Source organism: Vanessa atalanta, chromosome 30 (genome assembly GCF_905147765.1).
Source record: "Vanessa atalanta chromosome 30, ilVanAtal1.2, whole genome shotgun sequence".
Taxonomy (NCBI): domain Eukaryota; kingdom Metazoa; phylum Arthropoda; class Insecta; order Lepidoptera; family Nymphalidae; genus Vanessa; species Vanessa atalanta.
Window position 1 is genome coordinate 147,614 of NC_061900.1, and position 14,295 is coordinate 161,908.

Genomic DNA, 14,295 nt, shown 5'->3' on the forward strand with positions numbered 1-14,295 from the left:
CCAACGTTCCACGCAAGACACCTGTCGAAGTTTCTTCCTACCGACAGAGAACACCCTCTCCGTCAGGTAGTGGTGCTTCTTGCGTTTCCCGTCAGGTACCATCGATAAGGCGGAGCTTTTACCATGGTTGATATTGATGGATTCCTGCATCCCTACTTTCGAGCCTGCAAGCAGGACTAGGTCATCAGCATAGGCTAGGGCCGAGATTTGCTCATTCTCCAACCTATAACCGACTCCCTTTGGCAGCGATGCAAGAATTAGGTCCAGCGCCATGTTGAACAATATGGGTGAAAGGGGGTCCCCCTGTCTCACTCCACGACCCATCTTTACAGGTTGACCAACCTTGCCCTTGACTTCTAGTATAGTGCTAGCCGTTTCGTATAGGTTGGCCACATAGCTGCAGAATCCATCAGGCAGTCCTCTCGCCCTAAGCAAATCGACAAGAGCCGCATGCGACACCGTATCGAATGCCTTGGAAAAATCGAGCACCGCAATGTGGCATTCTCGCAACTTTTTTCTGCTATCCCCCAACACCGCACGGCTGTGTTCTCTAGAGTGCCATCTGCACTCACGAACCCGAGCTGACGCATGTCGGGTGGGCAACAGGCGAGCAGTCTCTTCGCCAGGATGCTGTGCATGTGTCTGAGTGGTATCGACGCAATAGATATTGGCCGATAGTCACCCGGGCATTTTGGAGCATCATTTTTCGGGATACAGACTGTTCGGCACTGCCGCAATGGATCGGGAATGGAACCTTGTACCATCCAATGGTTGAATATTTCCGCCTTCGATGATGTAGGAATTGCTCGCCAGTCTTCCGCACGAATTCCGTCCGGACCCGGCACAGTCCTCATGTCTATGCGGGACGCTTTCACCTCATCGATCGTGATCGGCGCCCACAGCTCGGTATATTCGTCCACACCCCCGGAGGGGAGCCCACGCCGAAGGCTTTTTAGGGTCTCAGACGTGGGACCCGAGGCGCAAGACACGGTTTCGAGGATCGGTCGGCAAAAGGTTTCCATCTCCTCTAGACCATGCCTCACGTCCCGGGTGTGTCCGTCTAATACTTCGGCTGCTGCACGACTGGGACACTTCCGAAACAACTCCTGCATCCTTGCGTACTCTACTCGTCTACGCTTTCGGCGCGACATTGAGTCTGACGCAGCTTGGATGTCACAATCATGATTCTTACGGCGTCGGCGACTCCTGGTTTTCGCCCCCGGCTCGCAGCGCCGCTTCCGTCTCTCGACCGCCCGAAGGAGGTCTTCGAGAACATGCGCCGCGTTCGGGCCGATTGGGGTTTCTACCGTTTGGCAGGGTTCAGCGACAGGTGGGTCTTCAGGGTTGCTCCGTATAACGACCGAAGGCCGCGCTTCCAAGGCACCTTCAGTGCTCGAACCCCCTCTCGCAATGAAATCAGCAGCCGAGAACGCCAATTCCTCCAGGCAGGTTTGCACCAACCCTTTGTACTTGACGCTACGATGCTGACCCTTAATCGCCTCCAGCGTCCTATGGAGCTGGGGTAATTTGGCGAGAAGGTCTACGTTACCGCACTTCCCGGTATCTCTTGTCAGCTGCGCCTCGACTCGTGCCATGAGGAGCAACTCTTCCTCATTCCACCTGCGCTTCACCGAAGCTGGAGCCGCTTCTGCGTTGGCCTCGACGGGGTGGGCTCTACGCTTGTGAACCCCTAGTCCCGTCTTGGTGTTGAATGTGCGGTTGCACATTGGACAGATCCAACCAGGCGCCCGCCCAACAGTCCCGCCGGGAACGTCGGGTCGAACCACCGGGGAGGGAATGACCGTGCTCCCCGATTCCTGTGGGAGATCGGGGCGGTCGAATAATTTCTTAATTCGACTCGTTGCAACGTTTGTTCCCCTGGTGGCCGGGCCGCAAACCCAACCACGGGGTTCGCCCACGGTTTTTGCTAGGTCCCAACCGAAGAAAACCGCTAGGCTTGAAAGTCTCCGTAGAGACCAACCATCGGGACTGCTGTGAGGGATCTTATTCAACAATGGATAGAGCATAAAAAATAATAATTTCTGAAGAACCTCTTGTCAACACTCATTACCCGGTTTTCAAAATAAAAAAAAAACTCAAAATTCCTTTATTCAACATCGAAGCATTACACTTTCTTATTGCTGGTCAAATTAAATACTACCACCGGTTCGGAAAAAGGAACACCCTGACTTGAGAAGAGCCGGCGAAAGAAACTTAGCGGGTCTTTTTTTTTTGTCAAATTAATTACATACATAATTGTATATGAATAGAAAGAGACAGGAGGCGATCGTTTCATTCCCAAGGTTTGCTATCAAACATAAACTCACTAATTGTATAGCACATAAGCGTTCCTTAACAATTTTTTTTAATTTGGCAATAAGCATTTTGAACGCTTTCTGGGATCCTGTTGTAGAAGCGTATACATTGCCCCACAAAAGAGTTCTATGCAGTCGAGTAACAGGAGTAACAAGATTGCGTTTGTTCCTTGTACCAATGTTATGAGAATCACATTTTCTCATAAAAACATTAATATTTTTCCGTACATACAAAACATTACAAAATATATATTGAGAAGCAACAGTTAATATCTTAATTTCTTTAAATTTATACCTTAATGATTCCTTGGCTCCTAGGTTATAGATTGCGCGAATAGCCCTCTTTTGCAGCACAAATATAGTATGGATAGCGGCTGCGTTACTCCAAAGCATAATACCGTAGGACATTGTACTGTGAAAGTAACTGAAATAAACTAGGCGAGCCGTATCAACATCGGTAAATAATCTAATTTTTTTGACCGCAAAAGCCGCAGAACTCTGTCTACCCGCCAATCCGTTTATATGGGGGAGCAACTTGGCATCCAGAGTAAGGCCAAGAAATTCAGTTGTTTCAACAGTACATCGGGTTTTACATTTTGCACGTTTGGTGTGCTAAATTATACAATTTTAGTTTTTTTTTATTATTCAGCCTAAGATTATCAGGCATTGTTTACCTCGTCATACTGTACCTGTTTCCTATTAATTTTAAAAACCAAAGAAAGGGCAAGTCATTTATGTATATGAGGAATAGAAAAGGCCCAAGAATTGATCCTTGTGGGACCCCCGTACCAACTGAGACCCCAGGAGACCTTGTCCCTTTAACGTCAACCCTCTGAATTCTACTGTTAAGATAAGAAGTCAGAAGGTCTAGTACACATTCTCTAATTCCATAGTGATATAGTTTCCTGACTAGAGTTTCATGTTGAACACAATCACAGGCTTTGGATAAGTCGCAGAAAATCCCTAAGGCATCCTGCGACCTCTCTATTGAAATATGCTAATTATGATTTAGAATATTTTTTTCAAATATTTTGCTGAGGGTTGGTTTTATTGAAATTGGCCTATAGTTGTTAGGATCTGAAGAGCTACCAGATTTAAATATTGCAATGACTTTACTATGTTTCATCAGGTCAGGAAATACACCAAGTTGAACTCAATAATTAAATATTATTGCAAAATAAGGTGCAATCACATCAATAATTGAATTAATCACCTTTAAAGAACTACCCGATCAGGAGTTTTCTTAATCTCTAATGACTTAAATGTACAAATTATGTCATTGGTGTTTATAGAGGTAAAATTAAATTTTTATTTGCATTCTCGTACATTTTCTTTCGTCAATGATTCGGCAACTGCTGGAGAAGAAATAAGTAACTTAGTTGTAGAAACAGGTATGTCAGCAAAAAATTGTTCAAAAACTAAAGCAACTTCCCGTTCACTATTTATGACTTTATTATTATAATTTAAGTTCGGAGCTGCGACTGCCACCGCTACCAGTTTCACAAATAATAATTTTCCAAGTCATTTTTATTTTGTCATGTGCATTCTTAATTAAATTTTTTATAGTTAAAGACTGCCAAAAAGCACACTTTTCTAAATAATTTTGAATAGTTACTTACATAGTTAGCAAAAGTGGCACTGTGATTGTACGTCCTTTCATTATAAATCTCGTACATTCGTTGCCTACTTTTATGAATTCCAATAGTAGCCTCATCATTGAATTTTAAAAAGTTTTTAGTATTCACTGTTTTAGAAATGAATATTGCATTAAAATTGTTTCTAATTAATTTAAAAAGATTATTATACAAAACATTGGGATTATCACTAAAAGATAGGTGACTTGTGGTCAAAGGAACACATTATTTTTTTGGAATTGCTTATTTTTTAACATGGAAATTAAATAAAGCTTGTTGTCCACAATGATCTGAATTTAGTTTATTATATGAATATGGGTTGCAAATAGGTCCACTAGGGACCCTATATACGCATACAACAATGACACGCTTAAGCTCTGCAAAAATATAAAGAAATAGCCTGCTATTTCTATAGTTTGCTCAATAGAAAGGCTCACGATGTATTTACGTTCCTTAAATTTATAATTTTTACTCATAAGTATTAAAGAGCCACCGCGTATAGCTTTATTCCTACTGAACAAACTAGCCATCTGGTGCCCACTAAAGTTAAATATGACCTGATAATTCAGAAGCCAATGTTCAGTAAAGCACATAATATCAATATCATTACAGATCAAAAATTATTAAATTTCTAGGTCCTTCCCTATAAAAATATATGGTCTTGTATTATTATACTGCTCAATAGAAGCAGTTAGTCTGTTTAACCAAACAGTTGGTTGATTTTGTAACAATAAAATATGATAGCGTGCTTGCTATCGGTCTCTTATAAAAATTTGATAGATGACACCTATCACATGTCAATAAACATGAATTATTATTAATTATATTATTAGTATAAATTAATTCCATTTTATTATGGATGTCATTTTTTGATTTATAATTACTATTTGTCTTTATATGTAACAAATTATTTAATTTAAACAAGTTTGGAAGTAGTCGAGGGAAAAACACACATTGTTTCTTTTCTCGCCAAAGCCATTTTTGCCATTTGGCAAAAGAAAATACCAACACAATTCTTCCATCGGACGTTCACGCTCCAAATTCAAGGGTCGTGCAGTTTGCTTTGTGATGGCGGTCAATCTCATTGTATCATCTGTTGAAGGGCTATTCATATTAACAACAAACACAACAACACTTTCTAAATCATACATTATCATGTATGATTTTGAGCATGCTTGTTGATTCGATGTAAATGGTGCCCGAAGAATCATTGACTGGTAGCTGAGAATGGTTTGATATTGTGCTGTTGTTTCTAGGGGATTACTAGTTGGAATTATCGGTTAAAGGAGATCGTCTGGTGTTTACGTTCGATTCTCTGCCTGTACTATTGTAGATTGCAATTAGGACGTTTGCAAATGATTGAATTTGTGTGTCTCAAGCTATAATTAATTATGTTTATGAAAATACATTAAGATTTACCCGAAAGTTTCCTTCTGGCACTTTATTGGGCGACACAAATAAATTGCGACATAAAATGGCATGCAAGTCGTCTAGATCACTAAATTGCATGCAACAAGCAGTGCCATTACATTAATGGGAGCAGTAGCTCCCTTGGGACCACGCGCGTGGGAATTAAACAAAAAGTAAGTTTGATTATCACTCAGAGTTTTGCAATGTACTGCTATCGAAATGGCATTTGCCGTTAGTATACAATTCGAGTGTTCTCTAAAAAATGTTAATAATGCATTTTTTAAGTTATGGTATTCTTCAGAACTGTTGTCATTGTCTATATGACCATAATAATTTGTTTCCTCGAGCACTGTGATCAATAAATTTTCTCTATTGAATATTAGTCTTGCACTAAGATCTGTTACAGCAAGGTACTCAGGGTTTACTTCTCCGGGCGCAGGATTATCTCTAGTAGTAATGCAGTCACTATAGTATTTATCTTCAATTATAACAATGTAATCGATATCACTTTTGGACCACTTGTCCGGATCTAATACAGTGAATGCTGCACAAGCAATATCCCAGTGCATTGCTTGCCTCAAATTGCTTGATAAATTAACCCGTAAATCATCTTGATTTAATGATCCGCGTAATATTCCTTTGTTGTCATTTAAAGTAACATCATATTTCGAGGATGATTCTGAAGTAATAGATTCCTGTTCAAAAAAGATTTTCAGCTATTTGGACTAAATGAGGTATGCTTAAGGTTGTATCAAAATGCCCCTGAGCATCTCTGTAAAGATGGTTATTGGAAATTAACCAAGTTAATGCTCGATTCAGTCTTTGCATATCCAGGACGAATTCTTTCGAACATGAAAGGTATTTGAGACTTTCCACAACCAAAACTAAACCAGCTTGATGTGGTGTCAGTGGTAACTGTTCAGCTATTTCCACAACATCCTTTGCAAATAAAATGACCTGCCCTTTATACCAATTTTGAAACGATTATTAATTATAACAATCTTTAAAAATGGTGTAATTCTACTTAAAACCGTTCTTCAACGCTTGTCAAACTGGCCAATTCAGGTGGTATTTCTGCAGGCATCATTTTATTCCAATATGCAGATGCTGGAATTTTACTTTTCTAATATTATTGTAACAGCGAGTGCAGGTAGTTATTTTACCTAAAGTAATCAATTCTTCAGGTAATATTGCACTATACAAAGCTGCTCGTAAATTGGAACGCTGTTGTGGATAAAGAGTTATTTTGCATACAGCGCATGGTACATCAGCGAAAATATTAATAGCCGCTTCAAAAGACTTCATTTGCGATAACCCTACAAACTTGACGAAATTAAGCCATTATTTCTCGTAAAAAGTAAAGGATAAAAGATGTTTGTGGGCTAGTCCTAAGAGATACACATACATATAATATGGTGGACTTTTTTGAAGACCTTTTTAAGGTGTACAATACTGGGGTACATTATATTGATCTATCTCGTAGGGTACAGCCAGAGTTTGCAATGAAAGCGCAAAAAATATGTTTATTTACGACATCACTTCAGAAACCTCTAAAATTAATCGTGTTTCTCTAGTATATTGAGCATGTATTGTACTAATAAACCTTCCTCTTGCATCAATCTATCTATTAAAAAAAACCGCATCAAAATCCGTTGTGTAATTGTAAAGATCTAAGCATACACAGGGTCAGACAGCGGTAAGCGGCTTTGTTTTATACTATGTAATTATAACCTCATTATACAATAAATTTTTGAATGCTGCTTCGGCTTCCGGTTTCCAGTCGATCGGAATTTTAGCGTTCTTTTTTGCGGTTATGTAAGTACATACTTGTTGAGGTGGTGTTGAGGTGGTTCAGCTTCATGTGGGAGACAGTCTCGGGAGAAATTAAACATGCCGAGGACTCGGCGCAATTCGACTATGGTTTTAGGTTTCGGATATTTTGAAATAGCCTCGATGCGATCTTGAGCATGTTTTATTCTCTCTGCCGAGACATCGTAACCGGGAAAATTAATTTAGTTTTTTCCAAATTCTCATTTTTCGATTTTTTTTATGTAACTCCGTATTTTTTAAATCGTTTTAATACTTAATAACAATGTGAATGTGTTTTTGTTCGTTTTCTGAATATAATATAATGTTATCAACGAATCAGAAGCAATTTTCGACGCCTCTGAAAACTTCGTGCGTGACTCGTTGAAATGACTCGCGTTGTGTAGTCCGAAAGTCATGTAGTTGAATGCGAAGAGGTTGAACGGGGTTATTATTGCGGTTTTATGTGCATCTTTTTCAGCGATTGATATTTTTTAGTCAAGCTTTAAAAAAATTTTTTTTGGCAGTTGGTAGGTAAAATCTTGTATAAACCGCTGTATTTTTTCTTTACAAGACGTAACGGGCTAGCCTACGGACTATTCGATGGTTTACAAAGGCCCATTTCCAACATATTCTCGAATTCAGTCTTCGCAGCTTTGTATTTATCCGGCGGAAGAGGTCGTGGTCAGGCGAAGAGAGGTGGGCCAGTTATTTCAAAGGTTGATTAAGAGACATCGGTCGAATTACATCTGTATTTTGCTTCAATCTATGATAATAGGCTTAGGTTTGTCCCGATAACGTGTAATGTTCCTGATTCAATTTCAGCGCCTGTTGATATTTCATAGCATCGACTGAGAGATCGGTGACTTCATCTATGAGTTTATATTTTGTCGAGTAAAAGTTTTATTTTAAAATAAGGAATTCAAATATAAAACTATGTATAAATTTTATTTAACTTATTAAAAAAAAATATTTAATTATTTTACATAAATATAAATTAAATTCAAGGCCATTTGACGACGTAGATAATGAGTTCCTTACGATGAATTCTCTTTAAGGCCAATCTAGTTAGTCGTGACTGTCCTCTACAGTTCCCAAAAATGTTTACAGGCTCCTTGACGAGGACAACTACACTCTGGTGTTGCCGTCGACGCTACCTGTTCACGAGTAGCTTGTGAATAATAGGGAACGTTTTGAAATAAAACTAGTTTTTAACGGATTTAATCGCGTATATTAATTATTTTAACATCCCGACGTTTCGAGCACTTTGCAGTGTTCGTGGTCACAGGCAAATCTAAGACAACAATAGGGAACGTTACTACGTTATAGTTCGCCAGTTCTTCTCAGGTCCGAGGTGTTAAATTCCGAATCGGTGGTAGATTTTTGACTACCAATAAACAAGTGCAAACACTTCTATATTGACTAAAGAATTTTGGACTTTGACTTTGTATTTGAGTTGTCCAGAGCTTTAGTGGTAGTGGTTTAGTAGGCCATTGCACAGCTACCATTTTTAACCACTTCACTCGCCACACTATAAACTCCCCTTCAATTCCCAATTTATAACGTCAAGGAGAATAAGGCTGTAAAACTAGACTGCGCTATTCAGGTCACAGGTGCTGGCTCTAAACTTCAGTGGTCAGTAATGATAGGTATTAGCTGTGCTATTAGTAAGCTCTTCATTTGTGAGTAGCGAGACGTTTTTTTAATTGACTAATATTATGGTCAGTAACCGAAATAAATGGAGCGTTTGTAATATTCCTCGGGAGTGTCAGCAGCTACGTTCCTTTGATGTCGTTGAGAAGAGAGTGAGGCGCTCTCTGTGGGGAACACAACTATTTATTTGCTTTGCTTGATTCTCAGTTCAGTTATAATTGTGTGTCAGAAGTTATCCGTGTCCGTGATCACATGCTGGTGGAAGTTTACATCTTTGTAAATAATTACAAAGATTTATCATTATTGAAAAAAATCATTAATCTAATTGATGGCTTTTGATTACATTGATACATTTAAAAGTACATCCGTTTTGACACATCTTACATTGGGAGTAGTGAATTTAATACATTTTATCTTTTTATTATTTATCAGTAAATTATTAACACTAAACTAATTGTTTTAATTGAGAGCATTGTTTTAATCGTCGTACGTATATTCAAAGACGTATTTTTATTTTAAAAATTAAGGAAGTATCATCAGCAAATCATTAAATTTAAGAAAATTTCCAGTTTTGACTGTCTTAGAAGTAAATATGGCTTTAAATTCTGATTGAATTAATTTAAAGAAATTATAATAAAGCACATTAGAATTTTCATTTAATTGTAAATATGAGGCCTTTGGCATGATATTACTTCTGACCTTCTCCATTCGATAAATATTGATTGGAACAAATGTCTGTTTTAATTCCTTATTATTTTTTATTTGAGAATTAAATGAAGCTAGCTGTCCACAAAGGTCAGAACTTAACATATTTGTAATACACTAACTGGTGCCCGCGCCTCCGTTCGCGCGATTTTAAGCCTCAAAAGTGGGAATTCCTGATCAACTAAGATCACTGCAACTTCGTCTGTTATAGGAGTATTGTATTTTCCACGATGTTCCAGGAGTGCTATCTGATGTGTTGCAGGAGGGCTATCTGCATTAATTATAATTTTGTAATTATTATTTCGGTCCTGCGGGATGGAGGCTAAGACGGCTTTAAAGCTTCTATCGTATGGATTTACTTGGTGCAAGAAATGCTGTAGTAGAGAGATAAGATTGATATTTACATGAGGAAAATTTTGATTTCGTATATTGGCTTGCTCATTGTAATTTGATACAAATTAAATTTGGTTCATTTTCTGGTGGCAGAGATCCAATAAGGTGATAAACTTGACCTTGCACCTTAAAATTTTGGCATGTATCTGGTCCCTCTGTAAATTTGTTTGCACATAAAGATGTCATTCGCTATGATATAAACGAATATTCTCCATTGTGGATGTTCACCATTTAGAAGTGTTTTCATATTATACACTTGAACAACATATACCATTTGGCTCCTTCCGCCATTTCAGAGCATTACAAAAATTGCAACATACAACCATACCTCCTATAATTAATTCTGGGTGAGTACAAAAAACCTGATTTCTCCCTGGTAACCCATCGAACAACGGTAATATCTGGCCCACTTTCAGAATTGTCTGATGAACTTAATGGCCTATTTAGATTATGTCGAAATCTATCGGCACCTAATCGTAAATGACGTTGGTCTGGAGTTTCTTGATACCTTATGTCACTTACCGTTTCTCTCATCATCATCATCATCATCAGCCCGCATTCGTCCACTGCTGAACATAGGCCTCTCCAAATGCACGCCACTGTAGGCTTTCAACTCGTTTCTCTCTCAGCTAATAAATAATTTTCTTCATTCTGACAGATCAGTTCATAGCTTCCTCTAGCTGTTTTCAATGGCCGATATTCGTCTTCATTCTTGTGAGTTCTGGCATTGCCGTGTCGTTCACAATCAGCTATTAATCGTACTTCACGTTTTAAAGTACTTTCTTGATCTAGATTGCGTTGTCCGACCTCTCTGAGATCTTAAGCGAAACTCTATCAGTGAAGGTTTCGGATTCACGCGAAGAAATATGTGCTTCGCGATCGGCATTTAAACGCATCTCGTTCTTCTGGAGTCTCCTGAGACCGAGGATTTCCTGTCCGAAATCTCTGAGACCTTAACCGACATTGTGTCAGGTACACAAAATTTATAAGTGTATAAAATATCATTCCTTCTGATAACTTGGCGTAGTATATTGTAGCCGAAGGCTATATTGGCTAGTAACATCTGGAACATAGTTTGGACTCGTTCTAGTTCGTAAATTAAATTATTTTTAAATTGTATTGTAATTTGACGTGAGCGATTGCTGTTGCCGACGTCCTAATGTTACCTTCTCTATTTTTCCAATGGATATTAATACCAGGCCTTTACTGAAATCTACGTGTCTTCGCAATATTACACGTGCACCTATTTTATTCGTGATGATATTTTCTAAGCCAGCAGTTGAAGACGAATCATCCTCGTTCATTTTGAGTACTTCATTTGGCCGTTTTTTTAAAGAACGTGGACAGTATCATTTCGTCTATCGTAACAAATTACCTGTTATTTTATCTTATCCTATGGAATTCTCAAGAAAAACAATTTGTTACCAATGAGTTCTCATTCTCAAACTCAATCAGAATTAAGCTAACACATACCTACTTATGACTATACTAAAATTATTATTAGTTTTTAAGTTAAACTATTGCCTATACTATACGTACATACTAAAATAATTGCAATATTAATACAACCGCAAATATATAAGTATTTTTTATGAGTGTGACTGATTAAGTAAGAAATAAATAATAAGATTACAAACAAGGCTTACACTATGTATTGTATGTTTTAATCGATTCTGTAATAATAATAATTTAATTTCAAGTCATTTTTGAATTGTGTTGATAACCTTGATATTAAATAAGACTTTTCTGACTTTTCTGTTCATTATTGTGAGTCACGTGATTTACATTGAGGCCTATATAAGTGATGGATGAGTACAGAGTACTTTTTACTTTTCATTTTGATCCTGGACCAGCAAAGTGCTAACATTTAAGGTACGATATAATTTTGTGATATAGTATAATTGTTATTGCTTGTTAAATTATTGATGAATATATGAATTGTGTTTTTTGCAATTGTAAAGATACAAAGTTATTAAAGGTATTAAGGTAATTAATTGGTGTTATTGTAAAAAATAATTGATACAATATTACGATTATTACATCTATTATAATGGTTAAATAAATATTTGTGTTTAATATATAATCTTTTATTGTCTTATAACCTTAAAATATAATAAAGTAATAAAGAAATAGAAATGATCTTAAAATATCCTGACGTAATGTATTGAGTCTCTATTAGAAAAATCTAACAAGAGCTTATGAGCGCAGCTGCCACTCGCTCGGACCCGTTCGCGGCAAAATTTATCGCACCGCTCCCACCCGGCTGCTCCGGCGTCGCAACGCGCGCCTTGTACCCACGTGCCTATTATTTAATTATTTGCTGATTTGCTATTTGTGGAGAACAATATAGTAGATTAACTATCGTATCGCGCATTTAAATAAAACCTTGTTTTTGAAAAGGTTTTTTACTTTTAATTTATTTTTAACCTTTTAGTAGTTAAACCCGCATGAGTATTCTCAGAAAGTCCTTCATTTGATACCCATATAGCAAGCACTAAAAACTTACTTCGTCATATTGGTTTACAGTGACGTCACTTTATTTTTTGACTTATTCTCAGTAAGTCCATTAACATTTGATATCCATATTGAAGGAATTAATGAAAAAAATGATCCGTTATCTTGGGTGTTTCACCATGCAGGATTAATAATGACGTCACACGGTTCACCATGCACTGTCATCCAAACTGAACGTGTAAAGAAAAAACAAGCTCATTCTAATTAAGATATTTGCTTAAAAAATTATTTTCCAACTTTAGATGTCCGAAATATTGAATTAAATGTTACATCACATTATTTTTCGAATTATTCTTAGCTAGCCCTTTTATTTGATACCCATATTGAAGAATACATTGAAAAAAAATTGTCCGCCATTTTGAGCATGCCGCCATGTTTGATTTAGAATAGTATACATTAGTTCAGTTACAATTGGAGTTTGTCGATAAAAATTTACTTTAATTTTGTTTACGTTTTTCATTTTTTCCTTATACAGCCGGAGCACCACTCTCTAACCGGCCAGTAACGGCGGAAAAAGTTCCGCCCCCTAAACGTAATTCTTTGTTAAATTGTAACAATTTAGTAATTTGCAATCAAGAATGATCTTTAATTTTCTGCACATCTACGGCTGGAGCTCTTCAAAATGAAACCATAACCGAGAGGTTTCTAATGTGATGTCGTAAATAAACACATTTTTTGCGCTTAAATTGCAAACGCTGGCTGGACCCTACGAGATAGATCAAAATAATGTACTACAGTATTGTACACTTTACAAAGGTCTTCAAAAAAGTATTCAATGGTCTCTTAGGGATGGCCCACAACAACCATTTTTTATCCTTTACTTTTTACGAGCTTATTTTAAGCAATACAGCATTAATCCTTATTTAATTAAGTACCTTAAATACATTCCATTTAATATAGATCAATATGGCCCATTAAATCATTTAATTTAAATGAATATTTTCGAAGATATTACAGATTTAAAGCGCAGAAAAACTGTGAACGTTGTAAGATATTCTGTAGTGTATTTAGTATCAGCATAGAACACGTGCGAAATCGAGGCGGATCACTAGTACATAAATAAAATGGAATGAAAAAAAGAAACTTAGTAATTACGATTTAAAACAATTTTTATATAATTCATACTTGTCATTTCTGTCATCTATACTCTTAGTTTTTTATGGTTTTCCGGTTCCTCTTTCAGTAGGATTTTCTTTCAGAACCGGTGGTAGCTTTACTTTTGATTCAATTGTACCACGAGGAAACAATTCTGATTTGTGCAAAATTTATGGTATAACAAGTACATCGGACACAAATTTCGTAATATTTTTGGTTGCACGTAATTTGTAATTGGTGAATATCTCCAATACTATTTGAACGATAAAGCTTAACAGACAATTTTAATCTGTTGTCATACCAAGGCTGCTATCATATTTATCAGAATAATGATTGATAATTAATCAATTGAAGAAAATCGCTTCGCATATAATCTGTTGTATCTTTGCTATAAACGTAATTCATAAAAAGACTTATGAATGTACATTAAATTATAAACGTAATGCTTTTATAAAACCAGCAATGTTCAAGGTCACCAGCGATAGGATGAAACAACGCTATGAATTGAATTCTGATGAATGACTGAATGGATAATATCGCACAATATATTTAAAAATTACAAGTATAAGCATCGTTAGTAATTTAGCAGAATATTCGTTGACGGACGGACAAAAGGGCTAAGGGCCTGATGATTAGTAACCACCACAATAGACATAAGCGTTGTAAAAATAACCATTTCTTACATCACTAACCACCACAGACCCTGGGAGCTAAGATGTTATGTCCCTTAGGCCTATAGGTACACACTCACCCTTCAAACCGAAACACAA